The sequence below is a fragment of the Sciurus carolinensis genome, chromosome 6 (assembly GCF_902686445.1).
Source record: "Sciurus carolinensis chromosome 6, mSciCar1.2, whole genome shotgun sequence".
Taxonomy (NCBI): Eukaryota; Metazoa; Chordata; class Mammalia; order Rodentia; family Sciuridae; genus Sciurus; species Sciurus carolinensis.
The window spans coordinates 144,507,416-144,522,558 of record NC_062218.1 but is presented as its reverse complement, the minus strand read 5'-3'; the positions used below and the strand labels follow the sequence as shown (position 1 = coordinate 144,522,558).

The following is a 15,143-nucleotide window of genomic DNA, read 5'->3' as shown; positions in this document are numbered from 1 at the left end:
CATTGAAAGATTCTAAAGCAGGGAAGTGAGAGTATATGATTTATGTTTTTAAAAGATCATTCTCTCTACTAGGTAGAAAGTGGATCATGAGGAAGAAAACATGGCCACAAGATGTCCAGTAGGACCCCAGTGCAGTAATCATGTAAGAAACAAAAATGGCTGACATGGCATCAGACAATGGATTTGGAGAGTGCTAGGCAATTTGGGATATATTTTAGATCTCCAGTCACTTGGTTTACTAATAAAGTCTAATTTATAACATCAAAAGTATTCACTTTTTCAGTAGAAAAACTTACTCATTATTTTGAAAATTAAATGTCAAGAAATGGAGGCCTCATGTCCTACAGATGGCTATTGGCCACTGCTGCCTTTAGGAGCCACCAACCCCAAACAGTGCTTTGGGCCACTGCCCAGGTTCTGGGAAGTTCTGGATTGTTTAATAACCATGGACTCCAAATACAGCAGCAACAGCAAAGGAATCTCTCACTTCATGAATACATGAATTTGGAATTGTTGCAAGAAGCTGGTGTCTCCTTCCCAAAGGATATGTGGCAAAGTCATCAGATGAAGATTATGCAATTGCCAAAAAATTAGGTTCAAAAGATGTTGTGATAAAGATACAGGTTTTAGCCAGTGGTAGAGGAAAAGGAACATTTGAAAGTGGCCTTAAAGGTGGAGTAAAGATAGTTTTCTCTCCAGAAGGAGCAAAAGTTGTTTCCTCATAGAAGATTGGGAAAAAAAAAATGTTTACCAAGCAAACAGGAGAAAAGGGCAGAATGTGCAATCAAGTTTTGGTCTGTGAACGAAAATATCCCAGGAGAGAATACTATTTTGCAATAACAACAGAAAGGTCATTTCAGGGTCCTGAATTAATAGGAAGTTCACAAGGTAGTGTTAACATTGAAGATGTTGCTGCTGAGTCTCCCGATGCCATAGTTAAAGAACCTCTTGATATTATAGAAGGCATCAAAAAGGAACAAGCTATTCAGCTTGTACAGAAGATGGGATTTCCACCTAATGTTGTGGATTCTGCGGCACAAATCATGGTCAAGCTTTATAACCTGTTTCTGAAATATGATGAAATCATGGTAGAAATAAATCCAATGGTAGAAGATTCAGATGGAGCTGTGTTATGTATGGATGCAAAGATCAATTTTAATTCTAATTCAGCCTATCACCAAAAGAAAATCTTTGACTTTCAGGACTGAACCTAGGAAGATGAGAGGGACAAAGATGAAGCTAAGGCAGATCTAAACTATATTGGCCTTGATGGAAATATAGGCTATCTAGTAAATGGTGCTGGTTTGGCTGTGGACCCAATGAATATAATAAAACTTCATGGAGGAACTCCATGTTGATGTTCTTGATGTTGGGGGTGGTGCCACAGTTCATCAAGTAACAAAGGCATTTAAGCTTATCAGATAAGCTATTCTCCAGATACAGGCTATTCTGGTCAACATTTTTGGAGGAATCATGTGATGTGATGTTATTGCACAGGATATTGTCAGCAGTAAAAGATCTGGAAATTAAAATACCTGTTGTGTGGTACAGTTATAAGGTATACGAGTTGACGATGCTAAGGCACTGATAGCAGAGAGTAGACTTAAAATTCTTGCTTGTGATGACTTGGATGAAGCTGCTAGAATGGTTGTAAAACTCTCTGAAATAGTGACCTTAGCCAAGCAAGCTCATGTGGATGTGAAATTTCAGTTGCCAATCTGATCTGAGGAGCCAGTGGATGACTTGAAGGTGTTTAAATGTGCTATATCCTTAAAAATACTGGTTTCTGTTATCGTTCTTTTTAGTATGTGGAGATTGTAATTGCCATGTAGGCACACAAAACTTTGAAAGCATTTGGTCTACATTTAATTCTGCTGTTCAGAGTGGACTGCTTGCATAAAGAGTGCACAATGCAGGTATATATTCTTTTGTTGGCAGCCATCTTTCTTTTACAGAATGTCACTTGCAATGTGCCTGTTTATTGTTGTTGGATACAAAGTTCTTCCTTGATAAGAGTCCTATAAAGAAAATAAATGTGATGCTAAAGCTTTATTCTTTAGTGTTAAAATATATTATATCAAATAACTAGCCTCATTAGTAGAGCAGTGTAGTAAAACAAGGTTTTATATAAGAAGTGTTATCATCAGCACCAAATACATAATAATGTATCGATCTATTTATAAACAGAACTTTCAAACACACCTCAGAATGCTATTGTAAGTATTTCAGTGAAGTAACTTGTTAATTATTTGAGCATTGTTTTAAGTATTACAAAACAATGATGACTGCAAGTCTCTGTGACTCTGTGGTAAGAAACTCCTATAGCTTTATATCAAATAAGGGCATATTTGCTAAGGACTTGGTAGATAAAACTAAGTTAGTAAAAGTTTCTCAATGTGAAAAAATAATAATAAATAAATAAATAAAAATTAAATGTCTTAAGATATAGCAATCACTTTCATTGCTTGATTCTGGACTGACCATAAAATTGTGAGTGCACAAAGGAATCCCCATGGTATAAACAAGCAAAATGCTTGTCCCTCTCTGACATGTTCCATATAGTTTTACCATTCTCTGACTTTTGTTTCCAGCATTTCACTTTAAATTTCTGCCACAGTATGGAAATAAAGTACTGGAAGAACACAGTCTAATCCTAAGATTCTTCTAGACTAAGCAGTTGTTTCACAATCAAAATGTTAATTCTGAATAAATTAGAAAACTTCACCAGGATGGTAAACCGCAGTGCACCATTTACTAATGGAACACATGTTCTCGCCTTTCCTCTATTTTTATGTCTGGAACACCTAGTTCACAGGAGCAAAGAGATGAAGTCATTGTTTGGGAACCTTTCCCTGGCTGCGTAGCTGCTAATGAAGTCCACAAGTTTTCTAAGTCGAAGGGAGGTTGACTTTTCCTTCTCTACTTTTTATTACCTCCATTCCTCTCTTTGTCTCTTCTCTGCTTTCTCAAAAGAGTGTTAATCACAATGAACAACAGGGAATGGAATCAGAAATCACAGGAGGTCTCAGTGCAACTGGAATTAAACCTGGACACAGGCTTGCATTATAAAGATATTTGTTTGGTTTAAAAAAAAAAAAAGATGGCAGTTTAGCACTGTATCTGGCACACACATAAAGGCTGAAAAAAGGAAGGAAAATGCTGTCTTTGTGCAACTACCATGGACCTGGAATGGGAATAGCTCTCTTGTTGCACGTGAGCTGATTGGTTTTGAATCTATGCAGTAAAGGTCAAGAAGGTACTGTCCGCTAACCTTTACCGATGAGGAAACAGTCTCCATGAAATCAGGCGACTTGCCACAATGACCTCTAGTAAGTAGTATCACAGCAATGCAAACTGCAATGCCAACAACGCCAAAGTTTTGCACTTTTACAACATCCACTTCCCCTCCATTCAGCATGTCCGCCAGCTTGATGTGTCTGGGATCTGAGATGAGGATTCTAGACTTAGTCACTCACCAGTTCAGGGACCCTCAGTTAAATAAGCTCATTCTCCAGAGCCTCAGCTGCAGCCTCTTTCTGGGACCTGGAGAGAATAATGCATGTGAAGGTACTCTCTGAAGTAAATTTTATGACAAATCATTATAAATTTTAGAAAATGAAATAAAATTTGTACAAGTAAATTAAGGTGCATATAAAGTGAGCTAAATTTATTTTCCCTCAAACAATTTGCCCTTCATGAATAGGCATTTCCCCAAGTATTCAATAGTATAAACACTTTAATAATAAGAGATGTGGTGATGAATATGTCCAATGATACCTGCCAACTGTTATGCATCATCTCCATCATCATAATAATGACAATAATAATAGAACCTCACATTTATTGCATGTTTAGTCTTTGCCAGATACTGTTCTAAGTGTTAACTCATTTATTCTCCAAAAAGCCCTAGGAGGTAGATGTGATTATCATCCCTGTTTCGCAGAAGAGGAAACAGAGCAAAGAAATGAAGTGACTCGTCAAGTAAAACGTCAGGACGTGAATCCAAACATCCCTGCTTCCAGTCGGCACTGAATCACTATGCAGCACTACAGTTCATACAATCCTCTTATAATTCATTATTCTTTTCCAGAAACATACGATTTTATGAAGGCAGGCCATTTATCTCTGTTGAATGTTAAAACACTTCTGGACATTGTCAGTGAAGTGGAAATATTCAAGTTTAATGCTCCAGGGGCATGTCACTGGCTTAAGCTCTTCCTAATCTGACTACTCATCAGGTCCTGGTGATTTAAGACAGGCTGATGATTTCTTCCCTCTAAGAGTTTCTCTCCTGCAGTCTGCTCCTGCAGCCCTTGTGTGGTAATCTGGGATTAGAACAGAAACATCAAATATAAATTTGCAGCTGAGCTATTCCTGAACTCCCCGGAGGAGAGAGTTAGAAACAGGCAAACTAGTAATAAAGACTTTAGAAGAAGCAAAGTTCCAGGTGATACTGTCTAACACATGGAAGCCAATGTGTATAGACGCTGTTTACTGTTCAGAGTCACAAGAAAGCACCTACAGCTTTCCCAGGAACCCTGTGCTAACACATTGTGTCCTACTTCTCTAACTTTGGAAAAACAGAGACAGATGACTTGATGGTTAATTTCACATGTTCACTTTACTGGACTATGGGCTTGCAAAATTGAATATTATTTTGGGGTGTGTGTATAAAGGTGTTTCCAAATGAAATTAGCATTTGAACGAGTGGACTCAGCAGATTGCCCTGTCAAATGTGGGTGTGTGTCATCTAAACCTAAACAGAAGATGGAGGACTGGACTCTGTCCCTTTTCTTTTTGCTTCACTGTTTGAACTGGGGGGCATCTCATCTCATCATTTTATCCTGCCCTAGGAATAAATTACACTATAGGATTTTCTGGAATTCCAGCTTTCAGAAGACTTCTATAATAATATGAACCAATTTCTCAGAATGAATCTCCCAGGATGGATGAATGGATGGATGAATGGATGGATGGGTGGATGGACAGACAGACACACACATATCTTATTGGTTTCTTTTCTCTGGAGAACCTGGGAAGTGATTGCTGCTCAGAGCTATTTAGCCAGACAGAATCTCAACGGGGATAACAGAAAACAGAAGGCAAGCACTTTTCTATAACTTCCAAAGCACAACGTGTAAACTGATATGGAAATCAGATTGAGATTTGGGTCAATTAATATTTAGTAAACATCTATTATGAGTCAATCCTGGGACCCTCCCATATATTTTCTTACGCAGTGCTCATAAGAATAAGTAAAACTATTGATGGACATTCAAGTTATAGAGACATAATATTAAAATATAACAGAAAACTCAGCTGCTGAACAAAAATACTTTAGAATTCTTCACCTTTCTCTCTCTCAGTACTAGGGATTATCCAGACAACTGTCTATGGATTTTTCTTTTGTTCTATCATTTAATCTAGTTCAGCATTTCTGCAAAATAATTGTTGTTCAGGCTTATAGACACAAAATCTTATTTACTGTGATTCATGGTCAATTTCAGGACATTTCAAGGGTATTTTTAGGACCTCTGGGTATAAATAAGCAGGATGCATCCAGTGTGAACATGCCCCTGTCCCAGTCTGTGTGGGTGACTACTGCTCAGGTGACTCAGCTAGAAGAGGGAGCTTTCTATAATTCGTTTTTCCAAAAAGGAACACTTTTTTAAAAAATCACACAACAGTACCTATTGAATGATTGTATTCCTATTTTGACTATATGTGATTCATGCCTTAGGAGCTGACTTCAGAATTTAAATAGTTAGATCTACCTACAGTGTTCTTTTATTTATATATATACTTTTCTCTACTCGCTAGAATTTCAGCTTCATATGTTCAGTGGTTCAATTTAATAATTTCTATATACCTAGCACCTTTCTTGGTTCCTGGAACATAACAGAGTCATAGTAAAAAATGATTCATTTATGATTAAGTACAATTTGGAAAATAAATTTCACAAACATTCGGTGATAAAGTTAATACAGGTATCAGGCATGAAGTAATCAATATATAATACTCATAAAATTCATTTAAGATAGCATTACTATTATTATTTTATTCCCATCTTTAGCTGATGAAATATGTGCATGTTTTACATATTTCATTAATATGAAAATATATAATAGTATTAAAATCATAATGTGATCTTACATTTTTGCTGAAATATAAAAATGATAAATATTACCCCTCATCATTATATATTCTTCTGTAGCATCTCTTTAAATACATTCTGAAAAATAATATCCAATCCCATCAAATTTGTACTCTGATATATTAAAACACTCTCCCATGGTTGGTTATTTAGACTCAGATTGTCACCATTAAAAATAGCACTTCAGTGACTATTCCTGTAGATAAGTCTTTGCCTTAATCCTTGATCTTTAACTTAGAACAGAATTCAAGATGTGAAATAACTGGGTCAAAGAGAATGAGCAACTAAAGACTCGAGACACACATTTGTTTTCTTAATATTTACCTTGCATGTTGTGTCTGCTTACAAGTGATGTGTTGAGATTTGGTATACATGCTGGTTAATTTACTCAGAATTGTGCTTTTTCTGGCTTTTTCTTCAGAGTGGAATTTCTTGTACTACCTTTGCTGTAATCATCAAAGGCTATGATTTATCAAGTGCTCACTGTGGGGCGGGGTAGGGGGATTTACATGCATCACCCCATTTAAGCTCCATGACAAGCTTATGGGGTCAATGTGGAAGTTAATGTCATGTTATTAAAGATGTACAGAACCTTAGAAATAAGGTTGATAACTGAAGCCTTGATCTGTTGTTGTCAAAGTTGTGATCTCGATCACTCTACCCATTTCCTTTCAGCAAAGGAATCTCTCAGGTTGTGGTCACTTGGAGTGCCAATGCTAAGGTGATAGAACTACAACCCTTTGGTCTGTATGGCCATTGATAGGTTGCAAAGCATATCCACATGCATTATTTTTTATTTGATCACCAAATCACTTTTATATACTGAAGACTCAAATGTCCTTTGCATCACTGACTATCTGCTGGGTCAAAGAACCAAACTATAAAAAAAGAGAAGTAGTATTTCAAAGTGATTCTATGGTACAAGGGTTTCTCAAAGGGAAGTAGAAAAATATAAGGACTTTGATTAAAGCTTGACCTTTCCAACAACAGAGCTGGGAAGTACATAAAGGAGCCCCAGTTCCTAAAAATGACCCAGAGATTAGAATAACTAACTGGTGTTCCTTATTCTCACAGCAACAGTGCTTGGATATTATATTCTTGCAATATAGTAAGAGCTCAAAATAACAACCACATCTATCCACCTGCAAATCCTTCTAACAGAAATCAATGCACATCACAGTTGCAAGACTATGATTCTATATTTTAAAACACTGTTCAGGTAAGGGAAAGACTTACATTGCTTTGATCACTTATAATTATACTTCTGATCAGGAATTCCAGAACAAAGTATAGAGGTGGCGAGAACGTCTTTGGCATATTTGCATGCCCCCTTCCAAATCCCTTCTGCTCATTACCCATGGAGGGTGAGATCTTTGTGTTTTCCACAGACAAATACAATTCTAAAGATGTTTCTTTGCACAGTCTCTGGAGGAAAATCTCTTCTATCGTGGTTAAATGTATGGATTCTTGGTAAGACTTTCTGGCTTCAAATTCCAGCTCTTCCACTAAAGAGCTGTGTGCCCCCAAGGAAGTAATTAGGTCTGCAGGCCTCAGAACCCCCACCTGTAAAATGGGTATTTAAGAGTATTTCATTTGTAAAGAGTGTGAGAATTAAGTGGTTACATATGTGGGAAAGTACATGGTATGTCCAAGAGTCTTGCTGTATGACCCTCTGTTCTGTCCTGTCAATGGTCACTTTACACAAGATACATCCCTGAGCTATTAAGAGGGAGAGTGGTTAATATAATTAAATGTTAACTAACCCACAACAGCAGATTGATTTCATATCCTAACTTTGGTTTATTTCCATGTGGGAAGAGAACAGATGAAGATATAAAAGCAGCAATACAAAGAAAGAAATTCTGAAGATAGAATTTCAGATAAATATGGAAGAGATACATGATTTTTTGTTTTGCTTTGTTTGTTTTAAGAAAGTAGGTCTTTAAAGTCTCTCAAAGCATACTGAGTTTTTAGAATGTTCAAAGTGGAACAAATCCTATAAATACGTAGTCGTTTTTTCCATTTTACATGGGGGATGCTGAATCACAGGTGGAGTTACCGACCCCAGAGAATCTAGGGTGCTGTGACTATTACCCAACTTCACATCTCCCGGCCTAGACTCTTTCCACTATTACATGTTGCTCTTTTTCATGTCAACAATTTACAGAATACTCTTGAAATGAAAATGTGTAAGCATAGATACTACCCTTTAGTTCATGTCAAAGCATTGAGGGTTTTGACATTGCCTGGTCACTGGCCTCCATAAGTATCTCCAATCCCAGGGCAAGACCTCTGACCTTCCTGACCCACACCTCTTAGGTCCGCCCCCTCTGAACTCTGACCTCCCTTCCAACCTTCACCCTCTCGCTGGGGGTGGGCATGTCCAGCCAGATCTGAACCTTCCTCCATCTCCCCTCCTGTCCCTGATGCTAAAACCTGCTTCTTATCCTCTCTTCATGGAACACCCTCCTTCCAGCCCTCAATTGTGCCTACTGGAGTCCTCTAAATATTTGTAAATGAACCCCACTTACCTCCTACCTCCAATAAAGCAATTCTTCTTTTCAACATATAAATAAAATTCATTTATTTTCCTGTTGGAGAATCCTCTCATAACTCCATATCTTGTTGCTATCTGCATATGCATCTTATCAGCTCTGCTATATTAGAAACTTGTTCAAAACTAAATCACAATCTAGTTCATTTTGGTATCCTTCCGAGTAATCAATATTTTGTCTTTATAAAGTGTTCATTTACTGGAATAAGGAAAAATAAATTTTGCATGCTGGATTTTTCAGAAATCTATGTTGAAACTTCTTATAATGCCTCTGAAATATATTTGCTATATTCTGACTTAGGATCTGAGCACCAGGCATAGACTGTCTTTTCAAGTATCTCCTTCTGTAAAAGAATGTTAATGCTCATTTTGCTGAGATGCTTCAGCAGTCAAAGAGTGGGGAGCTCAAATTAGTAGACCCCCATACCTCATTTCAACCAGATGCAGCATCAGCTCCTCCATGACCTCTTTACGTGTTAAGATACACACAGACTTCACCTGGAAAGGACAAAAATGTTTTCCCGGTTGCTCTTGAGCTAACATTTGCCTTGGTACCTATATAAAATCTTATGTCCTTTAAATAATTGCTATTATCTGGGAAAGAAAAGAGTTTTCATTAGCTAAAAAGCAAAATGAGAGTTACATGATTTACCAGAGTGCAAATAAAAATAATAAGCAACTTAAGAAAATGCTCATCCTCATAGTAAGAAAGAAAGCATAATTGAATGGATCTTAAAATAGCACTTAAGCCTATAAAATTAACAAAAATGTATATAATGATGAAACCTACAGTTGGCACAGATTATGAGAAAAGCAGATCTCATAGCCATTGCTCATGGCAGACTGCAATCTGAATGGCAAAACAGCAAGAACCATAAAAATGTTCTAACCCCTAAATCCAATAAGTCTATTTTTTGTGAATATGTACTCTAAAAATAACTAAGTATAAGAAAAATGCTGTATATAGACCAGTATTTGTTATAGCTTTACTAAAAATAAAATAAATAATCTGAATATATAGCTATAATGCAATGATTTCGTAAACTACAGATCAACATGATGGAATTTTATACTGCTAAAATTATTGTAACTATACAAATGGAGAAAATGTTTATGTAGTACAGTTAAATGAGAAATGCAAAATGGTACCTACACTATGATTGCAACAATGTTAAATATATATATGTAATGAAGGCTTGGAAAGCACTGTATAAAAATGAAAACAATTGTGCACTAGCTGTGTTTTGGCTTCAGGCTAGTAAGGATTGATTTTAATACATGATACCTTCAAAAACTTCTTAAAAACTAGTCATTTTTATTATTCAAGCTACTTTTGCATCAGTCATTTGCCCAACGACTCATCTAATTTCTAACTGATTTTCCACCATCACCTTATTAACTAAGGTAATCCATTTATTGGGATCTGGTTGTGATTGACTTACTCATTCCAATACAAGTAAGTTTAGTCGTGATGCTGAGTCTTCCCTACAAATCCCAAAGCTCTCACATTCACTACATTTTGCTCAAAATGAACCTCTTCTAGGAAGCCCTCTCTCAATGATTCATTTATTTACGATCTGCTCTATAATTAATTAACTGATTAATTTGTTTTAGAGGACACATGTTCCAGGTTCCGTTGTTAGATGATGCATGCTTTTATCCTTTGGAACAAATTCCAAATGCTTAAAAGAGAAGACCAAGTCGCCTTCCTCACCACCACACACTCTCTTTGCAACTAAGCCCACTACAACCTGTATCCAGGGAATACTCAGTAAATTTATTCAATGGACAAAACCTTAAATTTTCTAAATTCAAAATATCTAGTCAGGCTCCTTATAAACACAACCACCAATATTTTCCAATGTGTTAAACCTGTGTATATCCGGATTATCTTTTTTTTTCCTTTCTGCTTCTCAGTATTTATGCTTTACTACCAATTTTTGCTAATAACTGATATGTCTTTGATAAACCAGGGTAATGATTTTAATGAATTTGCATTTACTATGCATCAGGTATATGCTTCATAACACTGTCTAGCTAATATAGCTAATATTCTAGAGGAATCCTTTGGAGTATTACTTTATGTTGAGAGTAGCTAATTAGTGCAACAACAGATTTGGATTACAATATTTTCAATAAACTACCTTTGGGGAGCACAACAAATAGAAAACTTGGTAAAAAACAAAGACAACAAAAAATATTATCAAATTAAAAGGAGAGAGAATAGAAGCCAAAAGTCTGGTTAGAATATGATTTGAGCTAGGGCATAACAATCAGAGATGCTTGAAATAAATAAAAATTAAGTGAGATAAATAACTTAAGCACTAATAAAAATGAAGACCAAATGAAGCAAATAGTAATGCTAGTCTTTAAGAAATATGTTCAATTATAATATCAAGTAGTGCAAAATTTACTTCTTATCAGGAAGGATTATATATAAGTTGATCAAAAATAAGGAAAAAGTCGATTATTTTATTTACTCATTAGTAAAATATGCACTAATTAAAATGTGTTAGCTATTTTATTTTCTTATAATTGACATAGTCAAAATACTTTGTATTGACTTTCACTGAAATTATTTCTAAAGTGGTGACTTTCACCATTACAGGAACTAGAGTCAATAGGGTTTAATTTGTGCTTTCTGAGGATCTTGAAGAGATTCAGGACATTATTTTGTGTGGTAAGCAGATACTGGGTTTAAAGTATTGTTATCAAGAGATTTCCTGATTGTTCCAAATTGAGTTTGGAATGACCTCTGTATGTCCCATGAATATTTAGTTATTATTAAATACTACCTTATGTTTATTCAATTATGCAAAAATGTGTGTGGCTGAATGCCCTTTAGGGGCTGGCTGAGCCAAGTGTTGAGGCTACCGCAGTGCATAGCTCAACCACTCTACATAGCCCCATGAAGCTGAGAGTCTTAGAGTGAGAAAGGCATGAAGTGTGAAGATTAGCATCTCTATTGCTGATAAGTGTCATGAAGGAGAAACACAGGGAATGATGAGAATATAGAGCAAGAAGTAAAAATCTAGTGTTGGAGGACAAAGCAGGCATCCTCAGATGAGTAACAGTTCAAGGTAAATTCTGGAGGATGGGTGGAGGCTAATCAGACAAACAGGAGTTAGGAAAATATCCCTGGATGAAGAAGATAGCAAAGAAGGAAACTCTGAGATAGAGAGGACCTTGGTGTGTGCAGTGTGCTGGTGGGAACATGGAAGGGAGGAGAGAGGAACAGAGTAAGACTGGAAACTACACGGGGCTGGAGGGCACAGGGTCCTAAGGCCAGGTAGATTTGTGATTTTATACCGAGAGCAATGATCACTACCATTTAGCCATGGAGATGCCTCTGGGTTCAGTCCCTATTGCACAGTGAAAATTCTTGTTTTCATTTGCCCACGGTTCTAACCTCTTGGATGGCACCTGTCATGGTGAACACTCCCATGTTTGCAGGATGGCTAAAAGAAAAAACAAATTGTCCTCCATCACAAGAACAATGGGCTTGGCTCAGTTCACTTAGCATGATATTCTCCCATTCCATCCATTCATCTGCAAATGCCATAATATTGTTCTTCTTAGGAACTTTAGACTACATAGAGGGAAATGAGAGGGAGAGGGGTATGAAAGATGGTGGACTGAGACAGATAGCATTACCCTATGTACATGTATGATTACATGAATGGTGTGAATGAATCTACATGGTGTACAACCATAGAAACGAAAAGATGTACCCCATTTGTGTACAATGAATCAAAATGCAGTCTGTAAAGATTAAAAAATAATTAAAAAAAGAAAAACGATGGGGCTGGGGTTGTGGCTCAGTGGTAGAGTGCTTTCTCACATGAATGGGGCACTGGAATCGATCCTCAGCACCATATAAATGAATAAACTGAAGTCATTGTGTCCATCTACAACTAAAAATTAAAAAAAAAAAAATGATGATGAGATTCTAAGTTACCAAGGACCCTGATTTAAAGGGATGGCAGAGGGACGATTTCAGTCTACTCTACCATCTATCTTTTAATGGTGGCAGGTACATTCACAATTACACTGACAACCATGTACACTGACAACCAATGTCCACAGAAATGCATTAAGGGGCTACCAGACAAGCAGACTCCTCTGTTATCAAAGCCTGAGTCTGGTCAAGGCAGGATCCCATTGCTGTCTCCCTGGAAAGATAAAATCCCAGGCAAGTGTTCTGAGTTTACAGAGTCAACAGATATAAACTTCTGAAGAATCTCAAGCAGCATGCCAACTAAATAACACACACAGAAAAAATATCTAGAAGACAAAGGCTGTCCTCCCCCAGTGACCTGGAAGTGTGATGAGAAATGATGACATTTAGGGCTTTGATTACGACCTGCTCAGGGGTGTTTTTCTGATCAGGGGCTGTTTTGTTTTTCTTCTCTAACCAGCAACGAGGTCTTTGCTCTCAGCTGAATTCAGGCGTGCACAGGTCTTCTTTTTTCATGCACGCAAACAAAAATCTCTTGCAGTTTCAAACATTTTGCCCTCTCCCCTGCAGTCCACTTGATAGTTTGACTTTCTTTCTTTCTTCCCTGTTTGAAGGCAAGCTTTGATCATCTGACTCCCTGCTCCACCCTCAGTGGCTCATCAGTGCCTACAGAATAAAATAAAATCTTTAAAGCTTGTAGCATCCCTGGGGTACTTCCCACCTGCCCAAGGGACTGGTGGAAACTTCCATATACATATTCACTGTGATGAAGCCATTATCTGGCTCATGACATGCAAGACCAAAGAAAATCAAAGTCACATATTTTCCCTTCCTTCTTTTCTTCCTTTTTTCCCCCCAATCCTATGATCAAATGGCTCTATGACTAAAACCAAGTTGCCTAAAGATACGAAGTAGGAGTCTAAAGCAAACATACTGGGTGTCCCATTACTTTCTTGCAAAAGGAACACATACAGTGATCCCTGATTTATTCCCACAATAGCTACACAAATAAAACCATGGTACTGGAGCTCCATGGGACAGTTACTTGACTTTATGTGAAGAACCAATTACAAGTATAGATTTGTGGGCCTGTCCCCAAATATTGTATGTAAACAGGTCAGTCAAAAGGGCCTGGGAATCTGAATTTGCACTTAGTATCACACATGCTCTAATCTAAATGGCCCATGGACAATACATTGGGAATCAGTGATCTGCAGTGTTAAGCTGAACTTCCAATGTCCCAAACAGCCTGCTCTTCTAATTAATTATATTTATCTATAAATATGCTGAATGCAGAATTTAGCTCCATACCTGTTTTGGTGATCAGAAATTGTTTTAGGAAATGAATAACTGACAATAACTTTAGAGTATAAATGTAGTTGGCTTATTTTTTTTTTTTCATGGTATGAAAATGTTCTTCCTCTGCTGAATGCCTTCAATACAAAATTTCCATGGTGAGGTCAGAATGACATTGGCTTGGAGCAGTGTTCTGAATAGATCATGGATTAGTACTTCTTTTTGGGCCAAATTCATGTTTTAAGGAACAGATCTCTTTATAAGAATCCAGATCTGTTTCACAAATACCTTCTAAGTGTCTGCCAATTTCCAAGCATGGAAATGAGTGCCAGTTTTAAAACTCCAATATTTATTTATTTTTTTTTGTTCTGTGAAATAGACATCTAATGTCATGCTTTTTACATATAACTATTGCATCCAGCACCAGTTAAGTGACAAATAACAAAGAATGTTTTTGGAAAACATTAGGATTTATGGGAATATCCTTGGGACTGGCAATCTAGTACTGATTAGAGTTTATCAGTTAAAAGCACACATTAAAAGAGAATTACCCAGAGGTAACCTCTCGCCCCACAAAATTACGTGTGATATTTTTGAACCAAATAGTTTTATCTACTCTTTATTCCAAAAGTTTTCAGATATCAACTTTTCATCAAGGGAACGTGTGCACACAGATAGATTTTATCATCAATTAGTTCTTCATTTTATCCTCATTTAATAGAGGAAGGTTAATTGTAACTGTCTAAAAGCAACTAGCATAAATGATATAACCAAAAGAAGACAGCCAACCTGTTATGAAACAAACAAATAAACAAACATAAAATGGGAACTATAGCCTCTTAAAATGCTCCAAAAAATAGGTTTGACATTTGAGAGAAAGGTAAAAACACCATTAAAATAACATATACAACCTTCTAGAAGCAAAAATACCTTTTCAAACTTCTTCACTTTAAAGGTGCAAAACACAAGCTCAAAGTATTAAAAGGTGAATTGGCTGCTACAGCAAAATAAAAGAACACAAGAAAAGACCATATGACAAAGAAAAAAATGAAGAAAAGGTCAGAAGCCCATGGCTTAATTAGTTAAGCAAAGACATTAAAATTTATAAGGGTTAATTTTATTAGAGGTTTAACAACTTTAAATTAATATTCCCATTATCTTTAGTGAAAATAAAAAATATC

General features: G+C 36.5%; 1 pseudogene; it reads left to right on the top strand.

Annotated features, from left to right (window-relative positions):
• Nucleotides 1-336: 336 nt before the first annotated feature.
• Nucleotides 337-1,786, top strand: LOC124986446 (succinate--CoA ligase [ADP-forming] subunit beta, mitochondrial-like; annotated as a pseudogene).
• The last annotated feature ends 13,357 nt before the right edge of the window (nt 1,787-15,143 follow it).